Raw genomic sequence first — 17,505 nt, 5'->3', positions numbered from 1 at the left:
GGCCGTTGCTGGATGCTGGAAGTTCTAGCTGGAGCGTGCACTGTGACATCAGTGCCAGGAGCCCAGGCCCAGGCTGAAGTGGACAAGGGAGATGCTAGAATGATGGAATCCCTGGGTGCTTGGGCTTGGAAGGGACCCTAAAGACCATCTTGTTCCAAGCTGAGCAGTCTTCCCCCAGAACAGGTTGCTCAGAGCCCTGCTCCCAGCTTGCCTTGGATGTTGCCAAGGATGGAGCATCCCCAGCCTCTGTGCCCAGCCTGGGCCAGTGGCCCAGCAGCCTGAGTGGAAAAGAGCAGCTGCATTAGATCCAACTTCAATCTCACTCCTGCAGTTGAAAGCCTTCTCCTCTCTGTGCCCATCTTTCCTAGAGCTGCAGGGAGGCCTCCCCAGCCCCTTCTCTTTCCAGGCTGAGCATCCCCAGCCCCACATGGACAGCACTCAGATCCGTGGGGGTCGAGGCTAAAGGGTGGCAAACGGCATCAGGAAGTGAGAGATGGAAGCTTTTGGAGATGGAAGGTTTGCCTCTAAATGTAGAAAAGAAATGAAAGTGGAGGGGAAAATGATGGGACTGTGGCTCTGTTCTAACTGGGGAAGATTTTCTTTTCCTCTTTTCTGTCGTGCTGATCGATGTATTGTTGTTTGAAAGGAGGTTTGGCAAAATATTCATTGTCTTCTCGATTAATAAAAAAATCCCAAAAAATTCCAGTTAAATCTGACAAAATTCCCACAAAAATCCCATAAAATGGCAGAAAAATTCCACAAAATTCCCTAAACTTTGTTTAAATCTCACAAATTGCCGAAAAAATCCACGAAATTGCAGAAGAATTCCACAAAAAGTACTGGAAAAACCCCATAATGCTTTAATTTTTCCTTAAATCCTACAAAATTCTTGAAAAAATGCACAAAATTCCAGAAAAAAAACAACAAAATTCCCTAAATCTCTTCAAATTCCCACAACATCCAACAAAAATCCCTCAAAATTCTTAAATTCTCCTCAAAATCCCACAAAATTTCAGAAAATTCCACAAAATTCCTGAAAACTTTGAAAAATTTTACAAATAGTCCATAAAATGCACCCTACAAAAAACCTTAACTAAATTCTGTAAATTATCTCAAAGTCCAACAAAATTCCAGAAAAACTCCACAAAATTCCCTAAATCACCTCAAAATCCCACAAAATTCCACAAAACTTCCACAAAATTCCATAAATCTCTGCAATATCCCACAAAATTCCAGAAAAAATACACAAAATTCCAGAAAAATCCCACAAAATTTCCTACATTTTCTCAAAATCCCACGTCTGATATACTGACATTTCAAAAAACAAACACCTAAGGAAGTTGAAGCTGCTGGAGGCTGAGAGGAGTTTTTCTCCTGGCCCATAAGAGGCCATTGCTGAGAAGTGCCAGCAGTTTTGCCCATTGCAAAGTGCCATCAAGCTGGGAACAGCACTTGAAGCCCTAAGGCCGGCAATTTCTCTTGGCTCTCTTTGCTTTGCGCCTTTTGAAGAGGTAGCAGGGCTCGGCTTCAGCCTCCTTCCCCCCAGGCCAGCCAAGGCCACGGGAGGGGAGCGGGGCTGGCCGCAGCTCTGCGCTTCCCGGGGAGGATGGAGACTGGCAAGTGCCAGGAGCCCCTTCTCAGAGGCTTGGCTGGGCCTTGCACAGCGGGGCTGCCGGGCCAGGCCGCTCCCTGCCTGGCCTGCACTTTGTGCCGCTGCTCAGTTTCACCACAGGCTGCCACTAAAGGCAGGGAAAGATAGCAACTTGCAGCTTTGTGCTCAGATAATGGCCACACTTCCCACAGCAGCCATGGGGGAAAATCATCTGTGTTCCTGAATGCCAACAATTTCAGCAGATTTTACTGGAATTTTGTGGGATTTTCTGAAATTCTGTGGGATTTTCTGGAATTTTGTGGGATTTGGAGGAGACTTGAAAAGTTTTGGGGGATTTTTCTTAGATTTTGTGGAAATTTGTGGACATTTTGAGGAATTTTGAGAAGAATTAGTGAATTTTGTGGGATTTTTTTGGAATTTTGTAGGAATTGGTGGAGATTTGGTGGAATGTCTGAAATTTGGTAGGGACTTCAGAACATTTAGGGAATAGTGTGGGATTTTTCTTCAATTTTCTGGAATTTTCTTAGATTTTTTGGAAATTGGAGGAGATTTTGTGGGATGTTTCTGGAATTTTGTGGGATTTTTTTTTGTAATGCTGTGCAATTTTCTGCTATTTTGTGCGATTTGGAGGAGACGTGAAGAATTTTGATGGATTTTCCGTGAATTTTGTGGAGATTTGTGGGGATTTTGTGGGATGTTTCTGGAATTTGGTAGGGTTTTGAGAAGATTTAGGGAATTTTGTGGGACTATTTCTGAAATCTTGAGGGATTTTGAGGAGATTTGAAGAATTTTGAGGGATTTTTGTTAGAGTTTGTGGAAATTTGTGGGGATTTTGTAGAATGTTTCTGGAATTTGCTAGGGTTTTGAGAAGATTTAGAGAATTTTGTGGGATTTTTCTGGAATTTTGTGGGATATTGAAGAGATTTTGTGGGATTTTGGTGGGATGCTTGTGGGATTTTGAGGTGACGTGAAGAATTTTGATGGATTTTCCTTGAATTTTGTGGAGATTTGTGGAGATTTTGTGGGATGTTTCTGGAATTTTGTGGGACTTCAGAACATTTAGGGAATAGTGTGGGGTTTTTCTTTAATTTTCTGGAATTTTCTTAGATTTTTTGGAAATTGGAGGAAATTTTGTGGGATGTTTCTGGAATTTTGTGGGACTTCAGAACATTTAGGGAATAGTGTGGGGTTTTTCTGTAATTTTGTGGAATTTTTATAAAATTTTGTGGGTTATTGGATATATTTTGTGGGATTTTGGTGGGATGTTTTTGGGATGTTAGTGGGATTTTGAGGAGACTTTAAGAGTTTTGATGAACTTTCCTTGAATATTGTGGAGATTTGTGGGGATTTTGTGGGATGTTTCTAAAATTTGGTAGGGTTTTGAAAGATTTAGAAAATTTTGTGTGAATTTTCTGGAATCTTGAGGGATTTTGTGGAGACAAAGAATTTTGTGGGATTTTTTCTTAGATTTTGTGGAATTTTGTGGAGTGCTGGTGGGATGTTTCTCGAATTTTGTGGGATATTTTATTCTAATGTTGTGGAATTTTCTGCTATTTTGTGAGATTTTAAGGAGACTTGAAGAATTCTGTGGGATTTTTCTTAGATTTTGCGGAATTTCTTTTTAATTTTGTGGAATTTGGAGGAGACGGGAAGAATTTTGATTGATTTTTCTTGAATTTTGTGGAAACTGGTGGAGATTTTGTGAGATGTTGCAGGAATTTGGTTGGGTTTTGAGAAGATTGAGGGAATTTTGTGGAATTTTTCTGGAATTTTGTGGAATTTTTCTGGAATTTTGTGGGATACTGAGGAGATTTTGTGGGATTTTGGTGGGATGTTTGTGGGATTTTGAGGAGACGTGAAGATTTTTGATGGATTACCTTGAATTTTCTGGAGATTTGTGGAGATTTTGTGGGATGTTTCTGCAATTTGGTAGGGTTTTGAGAAGATTTAGGGAATTTTGTGGGACTTTTTCTGGAATCTTGAGGCATTTTGAGGAGACTTGAAGCATTTTGTGGGATTTTTCTTAGATTTGGTGGAAATTTGTGGGGATTTTGTGGGATGTCTCTGGAATTTGGTAGGGACTTCAGAACATTTAGAGAATAGTGTGGGATTTTTCTTCAATTTTGTAGGACTTTCTTAGATTTTTTGGAAATTGGAGGAGATTTTGTGGAAAGTTTCTGCAATTTTCAGGGATTTTGGAGAGACATGAAGAATTTTGAGGTATTTTCTTAGATTTTGTGGAAATTTGTGGAGATTGGGTGGGATGGTTCTGGAATTTGGTTGGGTTTTGAGAAGATTTCGAGAGTTTTGTGGGATGTTTCTGGAATTCTGTGGGGCTTTTCCAAAATTTTGTAGGATTTTGAGGAGACTTGAAGAATTTGAGGGATTTTTCTTGAATTTTGTGGAAATTGGTGGAGATTTTGTGAGATGTTGCAGGAATTTTGTGGAATTTTTTTTGTAATGTTGTGGAATTTTCTGCTATTTTGTGGGATTTTGATGAGACTTGAAAAAATTTGAGGGATTTTTCTCCGATTTTGTGGAAATTTGTGGGGATTTTGTGGGATGTTTCTGGAATTTGGTAGGGTTTTGAGAAGATTTAGGGAATTTTGTGGGACTTTTTCTGGAATCTTGAGGGATTTTGAGGAGACATGAAGAATTTTGAGGTATTTTCTTAGATTTTGTGGAAATTTGTGGAGATTGGGTGGGATGTTTCTGGAATTTGATTGGGTTTTGCGATGATTTAGGTAGTTTTGAGGGATGTTTCTAGAATTCTGTGGGACTTTTCCAAAATTTTGTGGGATTTTGAGGAGACTTGAAGAATTTTGAGGGATTTGTCTTGGATTTTGTGGGCATTTGTGGAGATTTTGTGGGATGTTTCAAGAATTTTTGGCATATTGAGGAGATTTATGGAAGTTTGTGGGATTTTTCTTGAATTTTGTGGACTTTTGAGGACATTTTGTGGGATGTTGCTGGAATTTGGTAGAAATTTGAGAAGATTTAGGGTATTTTGTGGGATGTTTCTGGAATTTATTTGGGATCTTTAACAGATTTTGAGGGATTTTGAAAAGAGATGAAGAATTTTGAGGGATTTTTCTTAGATTTTGTGGACAGTTGTGGAGATTTGGTGGGATGTTTCCGGATTTTTGTAGGGTTTTGAGAAAATTGAGAGGATTTTGTGAATTTTTTCTGGAATATTCTAAGGATTTTCAAGAATTTTGTGTGATTTTGAAGAGCTGTGGGAATTTTGTGTGATTGTTCTTCAATTTTATGGGCATCTGTGGAGATTTTATGGGATGTTGCTGGAATTTGGTAGGGGTTTGGGAAAATGTAGGGAATTCTGTGAGATTTTCCTGGAATTTTGTGGGGCTTTTCAAGAATTTTGTGAGATTTTGAGGAGACTTGAAGAATTTTGAGGCATTTTTCTTAGATTTGGTGGGAGTTGGTTTAGATTTTGTGGGATGCATCTGGAGTTTGGTATGGTTCTGGGAAGATTTAGGGAATTTTGTAGGATTTTTCTTGAATTTTTCTGACATTTGTGGAGATTTTCTGGGTTGTTTCTAGAATTTTCTGGGATATTGAGATGATTTAGGGAATTTTGTAGGATTTTTTTCTGGAATATTCTAAAGCTTTTCAAGAATTTCTTGGGATTTTGAGGAGCTGTGGGAATTTTGTAGGATTTTTCAAAAATATTGGCATTTCTGTAGATTTTGTGGGATCTTTTTGGAATTTGTTAGGGTATTGGGAAAATTTAGGGAATTTTGTAGGATTTTTCTGAAATTTTGTGGATTTTTGTGTAGGTTTTGTGGAATGTCTCTGGAATGTGGAAGGGTTTTGAAAAGATTTAGGTAATTTTTTGGGATTCTTTGGGAATCTTGTGGGAAGTTTCAAGAATTTTGTGGGATAAGGGGGATATTTAGGGAATTTTATGGCATTTTTCTTGAATTTTTTTGACATTTGAGGACATTTTGGTGGATGTTTCTGGAATATGGTAGACTTTTGAGAAGATTTAGGGAATTTTGTGGGATTTTTAAGGGATTTTGTGGGATTTTGAGAAGAGCTGAAGAATTTTGAGGGATTTTTCTGGAATGTTCTGGATTTTTGGTAGATTTTGCGGGATGTTTCTGGAACTTGGTAGGGTTTTGTGATAGATTGGCATTGAAAAAAACAAAGTCAAACACCTAAGGAAGTTCATACTGCTGGCGGCTGATGGGAGTTTGTCTCCTCGCCAACAGCTGGCCATTTCTAAGAATTGACAGCAGTTTTAAGCACTGCAAAGTGAGATCAAGCTGTGAACAGCAGCTTAAGCCCTAAGGCTGGGAATTTCTTTGTCTCTTGGTTTGCTGGCTGTGAAAGGTAACTGAGCTCCAGCTGGCTTCCCGTCCCCGGCCCAGCCCATGCGGCCCGGGCAGGGGCTGGGCTGGGCCTGCCGCGGCTCCCGGCCGGGAGATGGGGCCTGCGGGGCTTGCCCCGGGCTCTGGCCGGGCCAGGCCGCTCCCTGGCTCGGCTGCACTTTTTGCTGGGACTGAATTCACCACAGACTGCCCAGGAAAGAAAGAACAAGCTCTTGAGCTGCGGCGGGCTGAGACAGTGACCACACTCTCCAGAGCAGCCATGAAGAATCTTCCAGCGCACACAGCTCCAGCCGCTGCTCCGGCAGAGATCACAGAACCATCTACAAAGCCTGGGCAAGATTTTAACCTTTTCATTACCCAGATGAGACTTGCAGATTAATACTTTTACCCAGAGAGAGAAAAAGAGAGGAATCAACATGTAAAGAGACTTTATAAACTATCAGAGACAGTAAAGAAAAGAATTAAGCTTCAGAAGAGGTGGAGAATAAGGAGATGCTTAAATTAAGCTGAAATATTTTTCTGTTAAAGTTATGGAGATGGACAATAGTGTTTTTAAAAAAACTCCTTTAATTCATGACAGAGTATATTGGGAGGAATGGAGTGTTCAAAGGGTGGATTTTGAGTAAAAGGTGGAGTAATTGTGATACAGTGAGGTGCTGGAACAGAGGGGAGAAGCAATAGTTGAAGATTTGAGGCCTTGAGAGGCAAAGAGCAAACTTCTGTTTCCAGGGAAGCTCACAGAGACAGATGAAGAGAACTTTTGCCTTTGAATAACTCATCCTTAAAAATGACATCCCTAGACTCATTGACCCATACACACCTCAGAGTGATGTGAAATGGGAGGAGTGAACTGCTGACAGGATTTCTGGGCAGCTGGCATCAGAGAAATAGAAAACTATAACAGAAATGGTTTTCGTGTGAAAATCTCCATAGATTAGCAGAAGACTTCTTTTACTATACAAAGTCTGATGAAAAGACTCTAACAGGAATTGGGACTGTTTTAAACACCAAAGTTCCGAAGTTTTTTGTCTCTATGTTGTCATGTGAACAAGAGAATGGTTGGGTAGTGGGGGTTAAAAGTGTTTTCTGGAGGTTTATTCTGGTGTTCTTATTCTTGTAGTTTTGTTAATAAACTTTCTTTATTCCTTTGAAGTTTTAAGCCTGTTTTGCTCTTGTTCTAATCCCTATCTCACAGCAAAAAGTAACTACGTTTTCTAGTAGTTATTTCATTTCAGCTTTAAAACCATGTCAATGTCTCATCAAAATCCCACAAAATTCCACAAAAATCCACAAAATTCTACAAACATCCCAGAAAATCTCCATCAATTTCCACAAAAACTAAGAAGAATCCCTCAAATTCTTCAAATCTCCTCAAAATCCCACAGAATTCCTGAAAATTCCACAACATTCTAAAAAAATAGCACAAAATTCCGGAAATCTTCTCAAAACCCTACCAAATTCCTGCAATTTCTCACAAAATGTCCACAAATTTCCACAATAACTTTCAAAATTCTTAAAAAGACCCACAAAAGTACAAAAAATATCCCACAAATTTCCCTAAATCTTCTCAAAACCCTGCCGAATTCCAGCAACATCCCACAAAATGTCCACAAACGTCCACAAATGTCCACACAATTTCGGAAAAATCCCACAAATTTCCCTAAATCTTTTCAATATCCCTCAAAATTCTAGAAACATCTCACAAAAATTCCTCCAATTTTCACAAAATCTAAGAAAAATCCCTCAAAATTATTGAAAAGCCACACAAAAATCCAGAAAAATCCCTCAAAATTCCCTAAATCTTCTCAAAACCCTTCCAAATTCCAGCAACGTCCCACAAAATGTCCAAAAATGTCCACACAATTATGGAAAAAAATCCCACAAATTTCCTCACATCTCCTCAATATCCCACAAAATTCCAGCAACATCTCATAAAATGTCCACCAATTCCCACAAAATCGAACAGAAAAATCCCACAAATTTCCCTAAATCTCAATATCCCCAAAAATTCCTGAAACATCCCAAAAAATTTACTAAGTCTTGTCAAAATCCTACCAAATTCCAGCAACATCCCACAAAATGTCCACAAATGTCCACAAAATTATGGAAAAATCAAACTAAATTCTTGAAAAGCCACAGAAAATTACAGAAAAATCCCATAAAATTCCCTAAATTTTCTCAAAACCCTACCAGATTCCTGAAACATCCCACAAAATCTCCACAAATGTACACAAAATTCAAGAAAAATCCCACAAAATTCCATAAATCTACTCATTTCCCCACAAAATTCCTGAAACATCCCACAAAATCTCCACAAATTTCCACAAAATTCCAGAAAAATCTCTCAAAATTCTTCATTTCCTCTAAATCCCACAAAATTCTGGAAAAGCCCCACAAAATTCCCGGTAAATCCCACAAAATTCCCTAAATTTTCTAAATACCTATCAAATTTTAGAAACATCTCACAAAATCTCCACCAATTCCTACAAAATTGCAGAGAAATCCCTCAAAATTCTTCTAGTCTCCTCTAAATCCCACAAAATTCCTTAAAATCCCCACTAAATTCCAGAAAAATCCCACAAAATTCCCTAAATCTTCTCACAACACTACCAAATTCCAGAAACATCCCACAAAATCTACACAAATCTCCACAAAAATTCAAAAAACATCCCACAAAATTTTTAAAATTTTCTCAATATCCCACAAAATTCCAGAAACATCCCACAATATTCCCTAAATCTTCTCAAAATTCTACCAAATTCCAGAAACATCCCAGAAAATCTCCACACATTTCCACAAAATTCTATAAAAATCCCTCAGAATTCTTCAAGTCTCCTCAAAACCCCACAAAATTCTTAAAAAGCCCCACAAAATTCCAGGAAAATCCCACAAAATTTACTAAATCTTCTCAAAACCTTACGAAACTCCAGAAATATCCCACAAAATGTCCTCAAATGACCACCAAATTCAAGAAAAATCCCACAAAATTCACTAAATCTTCTCATTATTTCACAAAATTCCTGAAATATACAAGAAAATCTCCTCAAATTCCCACAAAATGCCCTAAATCTTCTCAAAACCCTACCAAATTCCAGAGACATCCCGAAAAATCTAAACCAACTCCCAGAAAATCTAAGAAAAGTCCTTCAAAATTTTTCAAGTCTCCTCAAAATTCCACAAAATTCTTTAAAAGCCCCACAAAATTCCAGAAAAATCCCACAGATTTCCACAAAATCTAAGAAAAATCGCTCAAAATTCTTCAAGTCTCCTCAAAATGCCACAAATCCCACAAAAATCTCACAAAATTCTGAAAATATCCCACAAAATCTACTCAATATCCCAGAAAATTCCTAAAACATCAAACTGAATCTCCATAAATCTCACAAAATCTCCACCAATTCCCTCAAAATCTAAGAAAAATCCCTCCAAATTCTTCAAATTTCCTCAAAATCCTACAAAATTCCAGAAAATTTCACAAAATTCAAAAAAAATCCCACAAAATTCCAGAAACATACCACAGAATTCTTAAAATTTCCTTAAAATCTCAAAAAGTCCAGAAACATCTCACAAAATCTCCACCAATTCCCCCAAAATCTAAGAAACATCCCTCAAAATTTTTCGAATTTCCTCAAAATCTTACAAAATTCCAGAAAATTTCCCAAAATTCCCAAAAAACCCAACAATTTCCAGAAGCATCCCAGAAAATTCTTTAAATTTTCTCAAAATCCAACTAAATTCCAGAATAATCCCACAAAATTCTTGACACAGCCCACAAAATCTCCACAAATTTCCACAAAATTCCAGAAAAATCTCACTAAATTCTTCAAGTCTCCTCTAAATCCCACAAAATTCTTGAAAAGCCCCACAAAATTCAAGAAAAAATCCCACAAAATTCCCTAAATGTTCTCAAAACCTGACCAAATTCCAGAAACATCCCACAAAATCACTAGAAATTTCCAGAAAATCTAAGAAAAATCAATCAATATTCTTCAAGTCTTTCAAAATCCCACAAAATTCAAGTAAAAGCATCACAAAATTCCCTAAATCTTCTCAAAATCCCACCAAATTCCAGAAACATCCTGCAAATTGTCCACAAATTTCCACAAAATCTAAGAAAAATCCTTTAAAATTCCTCAAGTCTAGATAAAATTTCACAAAATTCTTTAAAAACCCCACAAAATTCCACTCCCCTCAAAATCCCACAAAAAATGCCAAAAAATTTCAGAAACAGCCCACTGAATTCTTAAAATTTTCTCAAAATATCAAAAAAATCCAGACTAATCTAACAAAATTCACTAGATCTTCTGAAAATCCCACAAAATTCCAGAAAAATCCCACAAAATTCTGAAAATCCCTCAAAATCTCACAGATTTCTTGAAAAATCCCTCAAAATTCCCTAAATCTTCTCAAATACTTATCAAATTTTAGAAACATCTCACAAAATCTCCATCAATTCCTAAAAATTTCCAGAAAAATCCCTCAAAATTCTTCAAATCTCCTCAAAATCCCTCAAGATTTCAGAAATAGTCCCACAAAATTCCCTAAATCTTCTCAAAACCCTACCAAATTCCAGAAACATCCCACAAAATCCCCACAAATCTCCACAAAATTCACGGAAAATCCATCAAAATTCTTCACGTCTCCTCCAAATCGCACAAAATAGCAGAAAATTGCACAGCATTACAAAAAAAATCCCACAAAATTCCAGAGGCATCCCACAAAATCTCCACAAAATCTAAGAAAATAGCACAAAATTCTTCATGTCTCCCCAAAATCACAGAAAATTCCAGAAACATCCCACAAAATCTCCTCCAATTTCCAAAAAATCTAAGAAAATTCCAGAAAATTGAAGAAAAATCCCACACTATTCCCTAAATGTTCTGAAGTCTACCAAATTCCAGAGACATCCCACCAAATCTCCACCAATTCCTACAAAATTCCAGAAAAATCCCACAAAATTCACTAATTCTTCTCAAAATTCCTCAAAATGTCCACAAATTTCCACAAAATCTAAGAAAAATCCCCCAAAATTTTTCAAGTCTCCTCCAAATCCCACAAAATTCCAGAAAATCCCACAGAATTTCAGAAAATCCCACAAAATTCCAGTAAAATCGGATGAAATTGTTGGCATTCAGGAACACAGATGATTTTTCCCCATGGCTGCTGTGGGGAGTGTGGCCATTATCTGAGCACAAAGCTGCAAGCTGCTATCTTTCCCTGCCTTTAGTGGCAGCCTGTGGTGAAACTGAGCAGCGGCACAAAGTGCAGGCCAGGCAGGGAGCGGCCTGGCCCGGCAGCCCCGCTGTGCAAGGCCCAGCCAAGCCTCTGAGAAGGGGCTCCTGGCACTTGCCAGTCTCCATCCTCCCCGGGAAGCGCAGAGCTGCGGCCAGCCCCGCTCCCCTCCCGTGGCCTTGGCTGGCCTGGGGGGAAGGAGGCTGAAGCCGAGCCCTGCTACCTCTTCAAAAGGCGCAAAGCAAAGAGAGCCAAGAGAAATTGCCGGCCTTAGGGCTTCAAGTGCTGTTCCCAGCTTGATGGCACTTTGCAATGGGCAAAACTGCTGGCACTTCTCAGCAATGGCCTCTTATGGGCCAGGAGAAAAACTCCTCTCAGCCCCCAGCAGCTTCAACTTCCTTAGGTGTTTGTTTTTTGAAATGTCAGTCCATTAGACGTGGGATTTTGAGAAAATGTAGGAAATTTTGTGGGATTTTTCTGGAATTTTGTGTATTTTTTCTGGAATTTTTTTGGATATTGCAGAGATTTAGGGAATTTTGTCAAAGTTTTGTGGAATTTTGTGGGATTTTGAGAAAATTTAAAGTATTTTGTGGGATTTTTTAATGGATTTTTTTAGATTTCATGAAAATTTGAAGAATTTTGTGGTATTTTTGTAGAATTATGTGGTATTTTTGTAGAATTATGTGGAATTTTTGTGGAATTCTTGGGATTTTTGTGTCATTTTATCAGTTTTTACTGCAATTTTGTGGAATTTTTCTTGAATTCTGTGAGATTTTTGTAGAATTTTATCAGATTTTACTGGAGTTTCGTGAATTTTTGGTGGAATTTTGAACATTTTTTGTGGAATTTTGTGGGATTTTGAAGAGACTTAAGGAATCCTGTGAGATTTTCCTGGATTTTTGTGGACTTTTGTGGGATTTTTGTAGAATTTTTCTGGAATTTTGTGGAATTTTGAGAAAATTTCAATATTTTTGTGGAATTCTTTTGGAATTTTGTAGGGTTTTTTTGAATTTTATGCAATTTTGAGAAAATTTAGGGAATATCGAGGAATTTTGAGGTGATTTGGGAAACCGTGAGATTTTTCTGAAATTTTGTAAGGACTTTGAGGAGATTTAGGGAATTTCATGGAATTTTTTCTGGAATTTTGTCGGATTTTGTAAAGATTTGGGGAATTTAGTAGGTTTTTTGTGGGATTTTTCCATAACTTTGATGGATTTTTCTGGAATTTGGTATTTTTTTTCTGGAATATTGAGGGTTATTTCTGGCCATCTGTAGAAACTGGAGGAGATTTTGTGGTAAAGTTCTGGAATTTGGTGGGATTTTGAGTAGATCTAGAGAATTTTGTGGAGGTTTTCCGGAATTTTGCGGGAATATGAGGTAATTTAGAGAATTTAGTTAAGGTTTTTTGTAGAATTTGTTGATTATTTGTGGAATTTTTTGAAAGTTTTCAGGAATTTTGTGGAATTTTCTGAAATTTCATAGGATTTTCAGGAGATGTCAAGAATTTTGAGGGATTTTTCTTGGATGTTGTGGGAATTTGAGGAGATTTAGGGAATTTTGTTGGTTTTTTTCTGGAATTTTGTGCATTTTTTCAAGAATTTTGTGGGATTTAAAGAAAAATTAAAGAATGATGGGATTTTTCATTAATTTTTGTGGAATTCTTCTGGAATTTCATGGATTTTTTCTGCAATTTTGTGGATTTTTTCTGCAATTTGTGGGATTTTAACAAAGTTTAGGGAATTTTGTGGGATTTTCCTACCATTTTGTGGGATTTTTGTGGGAATTTTGTCAGATTTAACTGGAATTTTGTGGGATTATTTTATTAATGGAGAAGACAATGAATATTTTTCCAAACCTCCTTTCAAACAACAAAACTTGGGGCAGCATGACAGAAAAGAAGAAAAGAAAATCTTCCCCAGTTAGAACAGAGCCAGAGTCCCACCATTTTCCCCTCCACTTTCATTTCTTTTCTACATTTAGAGGCAAACCTTCCATCTCCAAAAGCTTCCATCTCTCACTTCCTGATGCCGTTTGCCACCCTTTAGCCTCGACCCCCACGGATCTGAGTGCTGTCCATGTGGGGCTGGGGATGCTCAGCCTGGAAAGAGAAGGGGCTGGGGAGGCCTCCCTGCAGCTCTAGGAAAGATGGGCACAGAGAGGAGAAGGCTTTCAACTGCAGAAGTGAGATTGAAGTTGGATCTAATGCAGCTGCTCTTTTCCACTCAGGCTGCTGGGCCACTGGCCCAGGCTGGGCACAGAGGCTGGGGATGCTCCATCCTTGGCAACATCCAAGGCCAGCTGGGAGCAGGGCTCTGAGCAATCTGTTCTGGGGGAAGATTGCTCAGCTTGGAACAAGATGGTCTTTAGGGTCCCATCCAAGCCCAAGCACCCAGGGATTCCATCATTCTAGCATCTCCCTTGTCCACTTCAGCCTGGGCCTGGGCTCCTGGCACTGATGTCACAGTGCACGCTCCAGCTAGAACTTCCAGCATCCAGCAACGGCCACAACACAACCCTTGGCTCCTTGTGTCAGCACGCTCTTCACCCTGCTCCAGGCCTACCCCTGTCACCTTGTTGTCACCTGCTCCCTCATACCCCCAGCAGTCCCAAAAGCTCCCCGTTGAGTGCATTTTGCTCTCCATCCCTGCAGGATGTCTGCATTTGCTCCAAAGAAGGTATGGTACTATTCCACGGAGGTGGACACCCCGCAGCTGCCTGGCTGGGCTGGAGCTCTGTGGGATAGTGTGGGAAAGGGACCCACTGGGAGATTTTGCTACCTCTGCAGGCTGGCACAGACACAGGGGAGGAGATGGAGGTGGATACACAGATGGATACCGAAGAGAAAATGGAAGTGGATGGAAAGAACACCAGAGAGGAAGAGATGGATGTGGATGAGACAAAGGAAGAAATGGAGGTGGACGTGGAAGACAGTATTGAGGAGATGGATATTGATATGGAAGACGAGGAGGAGGACATGGTGTTGGGATGAAGACCGATGCCAGCAGCAGAACAGGCAGGTGCTCCCCACAGGCAGAGTGGGTCCCCTGCTGCCAGCCTGGGGCTGGGCTGGGCACTCCCTGCTCAGGGACACGCTAGCCCATGCACTGGATTCTGCTGGCCATCCCTGGCCTGGCCTGGGCTTGCTTTGGGCCACACAAGCCCTGTTCCCGTGCCTGGGCCACAGCCCCCAGCCCCAGCCGGGCTCACTTCTGGCAGCAGAGTCCCACTGTGCCAGTGTCCCAGCCTGGCAGCACGTGGAACACCCCTCCATGCCTGACTGCACTGACCGTGCTACTTGTTTTTCTTCCAGGACTGAGGCACACCCCGGACACAGATGCCACCCTGCTGTATATACGTTTTACAGTTGTTGTGTTCATGATAGATGTTTTAGGGTTTGCTTAAGTGTTCTGTAAATACGTTTCATGTAGTTTTGCTAGATATGTTCTTAGGTAAATAGGTTCTATAGTTTGTTGTTGTTGTTGCTACCAATATTCTGACAATGTAAATATGTTGTGTAGTTCATTCTTGTTCCTTTTCTTCTACAAATAAACATTCTTTGTTTTTCACACCCCAGTTCTCTTTGCATTTGCCTCGGGCACATTTGCAAAGTTGTGCTTTCCACTCGCTCCAGGTTCCCAGGGCTGGATGTCCCTGCGGGAGCTGGCACAGCCACCCCAGGAGTGGGCTCCCTGTGCACAGGGGGTCCCACTGACAGAGCTCACCCTCTCCTTGCAGTTTCTCTGCACACACTTGGTAGCTGGAGGGGCAAATCCCAGTGGGCCCTGTCCCATGGCATCCCACATGGGAGCAGGGCTCAGCCTCATCCATGGCTCTTCCCTGGCTAGCCCCAGGGCTAAGGAGGCTGCACTGGGCTGCGGGCAGCCTGCTTCCTGGGCACCCTGAGCGGCTGGAGCCAGCCAGGAGGGAGCCTCAGCACAGGGGCCTCTGGCCCACATGCACCAAGATTTCCTTTGGAAACCCCCTCTCTCACCATACTCTGCTACAAGCACAACATCAATTGTTCCTCCTAGTTAAAGGGGAGACCTTAATTGGCACAAATTTGTCCCTTGGATTTTCTAGCACAGCAAATGTCAGCACTTGTAATCCCTGTTCTGCACTCCCTGCTCGGGCACCAAAACATTGGAACCTGCCAGAACATCTTGAATTAGCACAAACCTGCAGAGAGCTACAGGGGGAGAACAACCCCCAACCACACAGGGACATTGATGGGCTCGGGCAGAGCTGAAACTAAAGTATTTTAATGCCAAGAGACAGGATTTTTTATTGCTGAATTCATTCTCCCAGGACAAGAATGAAAGCTTTCAGTCTCCTCAACTGCCACACATGTCTATTGCCAAGGTTTGCTTCTGGGTTACGACTGATTTTTATTCATCTCTTCACAACTCTGATGCTCTTCCTGCCTAAGGTGCAGAGATGATATTTCAGATATTTCAGAGCCAGATGAGCTCAGCACAGCTTGTGCAACACGCAGAATTTCCAGACCCAGAGAATCCTGAGATTCAGGCCATGCAAACTGATACTTTTTCATCTCTGTGCAAAGATCACTGCAAGGATGTCAGTGATGTGCCACACACTTCTCAGAGCTGTCCCTTCTATCCAGCTCTCCCCAGTCACTTCACATACTTCACTCCAAGCACTTTCTGATAGAGTTCAGTAGCACATGGGATTTCATGCTGGCTTTTCTTCCTTTTCTCCTGAGCTGTCTCCAGACACAGTGTGTGGGCACTGCAGCAGCATGAACGTGGCACCTCCCTGACACTGAGATTCATGTCACAACTTTTCATCCAAAGCAGCAAAAAAATTGTGATAGATAGAAACTCTTTTGTTCACCTAAATATATAGATATGATAGAATGCTTTGTGAAATTGTACTTTAGATATAAAGTTGAGAAAGGGGTTTGAAGGCCACTATCTCGCTGAAGTTGGCATAATTAATAACAGCCTAGCAGAAATTCCTGGAACACTAGGACAAGATAAACTTGGAGAGAGAAACAGTGAGAAAAGGTCAATGGAACAGGAGTGAGGAAGACTTGAAGCCTCCCTTCTACGACCACAAGAGGGGAGAGAAAGATCATCTAATGACCAGAGACGCATGGTCAGAAACGCTGCAGGAAAGCCACATCACCAGGAGGCCGAAACAAATAAAAGGACAGACACGGAAGCGGGAAGCGGCGGCAGCTCTGTGGGAAGAGGTTTCTCCTCCTCCTCCCTGCCGCCCGGCGCCGACTTTGCTTATTGCTGGCTTGCTATAATTAATAAAAACCTTTTCTTATATATCCTTTTTTAGTGTATTTATAACAGAAATGATTCCCACTGGCTCCCACACGGCTCCCTGGCAACTTTGTGCTGCTGCAGCTCCAGCACCAGCCCTGGTGCACAGCAATTTCTGGAGGAGACACACAGAAGGAATCAGCCATTCCCAGAGAAGAAACATCTGTTTGCATGGCCCAAATCCCCACAACACTGCAGACTGTGCTGACCCTGCAGACTCTGCATTTGTACTTCAGCCTCTGTGCCTCACTTTTCCTCTCACTAAAGTCCCCCCAGTTTCCCTCATGCTCACATTCCCAAGAGAATTCAAAGCAGCATTAGGAGCAGGGAGTGATGATGGGAGCTGTCCCAAGGCTCAACAAAATTTCTCAGGCGTGACAATTCTAGCCAAGGACAGAGGAAAAACCTGCATGAATGAGGTGTGAAATCAAAGCAGTCATCAAATTTAGGTAGAATGAGAGAAGCTGAAGAGATTTTCAATGTTTGCAACAAGATTAGCAGCTCCAGGCACAGGAGGGATGCGACATTTTCCCCACTGTAACAACTCTGGGATGCAAATTGCATCTCAAATCCTTCTCCCCAGCTCTGGGACTTGTTCAGCCCCCAACATGGTGCTGAATTTTTCAAGCAAAGTGGAAGCTGGTCAGAGAGGTGGCTTGCAAATCCAAATCACAGAGGACAGCTTGGAAGCAGCAGCCAGAGCCAAGAGAGGCAGAGCCTGGCCCTGGGGTGCAGCACAGCCACACAACACATGCCTGAAACTCTGAGAAATGAAAGAATTTGCCACAGGAGATACAGAAGGTACTTGATGGAATCCCTGCCTCCTTCATGATGCATCAGCATGCAGGAGAACACAAGGATGAAGATTACAGCACCTTCTGCTGCTGCTGCTTCCATCTCCTGAGTCAAATCTCACCAAAATCTCTCACTCTTGGGCATTCCCAAAGCCTCAGATTCACTCAGTCCTTGCAGGATTTCAGTGCTGAGGAACATGATGGGAGATAAAGGCACTTGCAGA

General features: G+C 40.9%; 1 long non-coding RNA gene across 1 annotated transcript; it reads left to right on the top strand.

Annotated features, from left to right (window-relative positions):
• The first annotated feature begins 13,702 nt into the window (after positions 1-13,702).
• On the top strand, positions 13,703-14,764 carry LOC147645706 (uncharacterized). The gene is made up of 3 exons (XR_015282205.1): positions 13,703-13,871; positions 13,982-14,209; positions 14,507-14,764. It is a non-coding gene; the product is annotated as an uncharacterized LOC147645706 (long non-coding RNA).
• Positions 14,765-17,505: the final 2,741 nt, after the last annotated feature.

The sequence above is a fragment of the Cyanistes caeruleus genome, unplaced genomic scaffold (genome assembly GCF_971803275.1).
Source record: "Cyanistes caeruleus unplaced genomic scaffold, bCyaCae1.hap1.1 HAP1_SCAFFOLD_187, whole genome shotgun sequence".
In the NCBI taxonomy this organism is placed as follows: Eukaryota; Metazoa; Chordata; class Aves; order Passeriformes; family Paridae; genus Cyanistes; species Cyanistes caeruleus.
The sequence above is the reverse complement of the archived record's forward strand: the minus strand, read 5'-3'. Positions and strand labels throughout refer to the sequence as shown.